Source organism: Lactuca virosa, chromosome 1 (assembly GCF_052849685.1).
Source record: "Lactuca virosa cultivar CGN04683 chromosome 1, Lactuca_virosa_CGN04683_v6, whole genome shotgun sequence".
In the NCBI taxonomy this organism is placed as follows: domain Eukaryota; kingdom Viridiplantae; phylum Streptophyta; class Magnoliopsida; order Asterales; family Asteraceae; genus Lactuca; species Lactuca virosa.
In genome coordinates this window covers 293,514,287-293,517,721 of record NC_136426.1, presented here as the reverse complement: position 1 = coordinate 293,517,721, position 3,435 = coordinate 293,514,287, and positions in this window count along the sequence as shown.

The following is a 3,435-nucleotide window of genomic DNA, read 5'->3' as shown; positions in this document are numbered from 1 at the left end:
AGGCGAAGATTATGTTGTAGCACATGGAATTGGTACGTTGAGGATCAAGTCAACTCATGTCGAATTATGACGCCGGAACTTCTAATAGTAACAGGTGTTAAGCCAATTGGGAAAAAAATGTTTGTTGGAGAGATAGTACATACTGGATGTACTTTCTAGTGCTCTTAGTTTTATTATTGTTATTACTACTGCGAACTCTTTGTACCACATTTAGCGAGTATTAGCAGTATGAGAGTTCTGATAATTGGAAATGATGAACTTTATAATACAAACACTACCAGGTCCCTCTATAATCGCTTGGTGTATATAAGTCATGTATAATTAAGATTTGGAAGACAGTCGACTGAGTGACTCTGCGCTAAATCCACAACCAGACAAGGAGCAGGAAATAAGGCGGAATCACGCACTCTAAGTCTACAAATCTTAATTATAAATGACCCTAATGTATAAACTAAGCCATTATAGCTCACCTATAAGGATCCTTAGTTTTATATGAGTGCTGTGATTTTTTTCGGACGAGAGAGTAGTTTATAATTATGATTTAATTGATAATTTTTTTTAAAAAAAATTAGATGTTTAATTATTGTTGTTTAGAAACGTACCAAAATCCTAGCGGGGTTCCTCGTTTCTTCTTCATGTTCTGTTGTTAAACTCCTCCCGCTCTCCCGTTATTCCTCTCTGTTGGATAGTCCCTCTTGAGATGTCCCGTTTCACCACATAAATGACATATTGGACTAATTCTGACATTGATGGTTGAAGTTATGTGCTCGACCGGAGTCCTATAGAAGCGGGCGATGTGCCCCTTCATGTTGCGCCTATTGCAATACAACTCCCGACAGACTCCATAATGATGGTATTTGCACTTGCTGCAGTATGGGAGGTTTCCTAAATACGGTGTTTTCGGTTTTGAGATAGTAGGGCTAATAGGGGTATAGATTGTCCCAGCTTGTTGCCCTTTGGTAGGTCCTTGAGTTGAACAACTCCCTTTCTCGTTCTTGAACTTTCGTTTCATGATCTTAGGTTTGGGGTTTGGAGTGTCCTTACAGACGGGAACTCGTTGTTGTACTTGGTTATCACTGCGGTTGGAATTGTCGATAACATTTCCACTTTTATTTGTGTTGTTAGCATTAAGGTGTGCCATGACGGCTGTTACGGCGGCTGTGAACGCAACTTGAAAAGTAACAGAATCTATCTGTAGGATTGGTGCCAGTGGGTTGGTTATGTCTTTTTGGAGGCATGATCCTGACACATGACGAGAAAACGAGCTTGTGAGTAACGATGGTTGTTTCTAGTTGTATTCTATCTATTTATATATGCATATAAATTTTCATGTTTTGTTGTACAATTATCGATGTTTCGACCACATCCTGGCGATGTATTTATGGTAGTATTTAGAAGTAGATATTGTACAAGTGTTAAGTTCACTAGAATAGAATATGAGTGTTCATGGTTTTCCGTTTGTTTAGAATGGTTAACATCACAACTCGAACAATTGATACCACTTGCGTGGATTTGAGTCATGGCAATTGTTAAGGTAGTCTGAAAGACATCAATGTCGTACAATGGTGGATTTGTTGTCGTGTCGTTGAGGAAATGCCTTATATGTCTACAGGGAGGCATCTTTTCTACCTTAAGGTTCTTAAATGATGAAATGGGGGTAAGTCTTTAGCAATAGTTATAAACCGAGTGTCGTCCGAACTAAGTTATCTTAGGTCGGTGGGTATCATGTTCCAACTTTCGAAAAGGTTTGTAAACCATTCATAACAGAGGTCATTATAAAATAAACTTATGAATTTTTTGTAGTAATCACTCCCAAATGAGATTTTGTGATTCGATTTACTGTTATTAGTTGCTACGGAAAAGGTGATAAGCCTAACACATAGGCCGAGTAGTGTAATAACTAACTCACTAGGTTATATCAATTATTAGTTATTAGTATGACGCATCAGGTACTCTACCACTTCGCATGTATCACGAGTGGTTTCCTCTGTTCTCTGTCCTACTCTTGGTGGTAATGATTTGTTATCTCCTGGTATCTATATGGTGTCCTTGATCTTCGTAGGCATGTTGAATCTCCGCTCTGTCATGCTTAGGGTTTTGACACTGATCCCCATTACTTCATAACGGAGAGTTTGAACATGAATGTTTGAGCAAGCTTCTCACATCTGTTCTTGATAGGTTAAAGGTCCTTGATGATTTCTCTAGTTCCTTACTCCTCGTCTGTTTCCTTCTCAGAATCCCCCTTATGAATCTCTTCTTGATCTTCCTTGACTCCTCTGTTGGTCGTTGTAATGGAGTGGTTACATCTATCTATGAGGTTTGTGCGAGAATGGGAATGTCTAAAGAATCTATAAGATTAATAAAAGATTTCATATTAAAAATAATTTTTATGGGGGTGATCCTTACCGGGTCCTTCTATAATCACGTAGTGTATACAGATTATATATAACCAAGATCAAATAGACCTTCGAATAAGTGATCCTACTCTAAGTCCACAACCAAACAAGGAACAAGAAGTAGAGCGAAGATCACAAATTCTATGTCTATAAAATCTCAATTATATATAACCATAATGTATACACTCAGTAATTATAGATCTACCAGTAAGGGTCTTTTAGTTTTCACATAGGTTATTTATAGTACCTAAAATATTCCTATAGTATTTTAGTTGCATGTTTGATTCTAGAGTTTCTTGGTATAAGAACTTGGTAAACTTTTAGACTTTTTGTTATTGTATAGTATCATAAAATACTCCTATAGTATTTTAACTTTATGTTTTGTTCTAGATATCCTTGGTATATAGGGTTTTGGTAAGTTTTAGGCTCGCTGCAACACTACCATCACTCCCAAACACATGTTGGTCGTATCTCAAATAAATATAATTGATCATTCTATATTTATCCCAGATATGATTAGATAACTGTCTAGGTTTGACTGTAGTGTCCAACATCTAAATACTTTTGTTTTGTTCTTCTTGTGATACTTGTTCTAGTATATGCATATATATGTATACTTTAATTAAAGTATAACTCTTGGTCAGAGTGTTTTTATCCCATTGTATTTATAGTTGTATATCTTTTATGGGTTGATATACTGAGTTCACTATAAACAGTGCTCTGATACCAATCTGTCACACCCCCAAACCGGAACGACGGAAACGTTCGGGGGCGAAGGACATCATGTAAAGTATCACAATAATTGTATAATAGTAATCAAAGCAACAACAACCATTGTATTAATAATATAAAGTTTACATCGTTCTCAAAATATTGACTGATTTACATTAAAACTATAGCCAAAAGATAAGACGTAATACTAATATGCTCCGTCTTCATAACACCCGAGAGGGTATCTATTATTAACTTTCCTGAGAATACAAGTGGTTTGAAAAGAGAGTATCAACATTTAAGTTGGTGATTTCATAATTATTTTGGT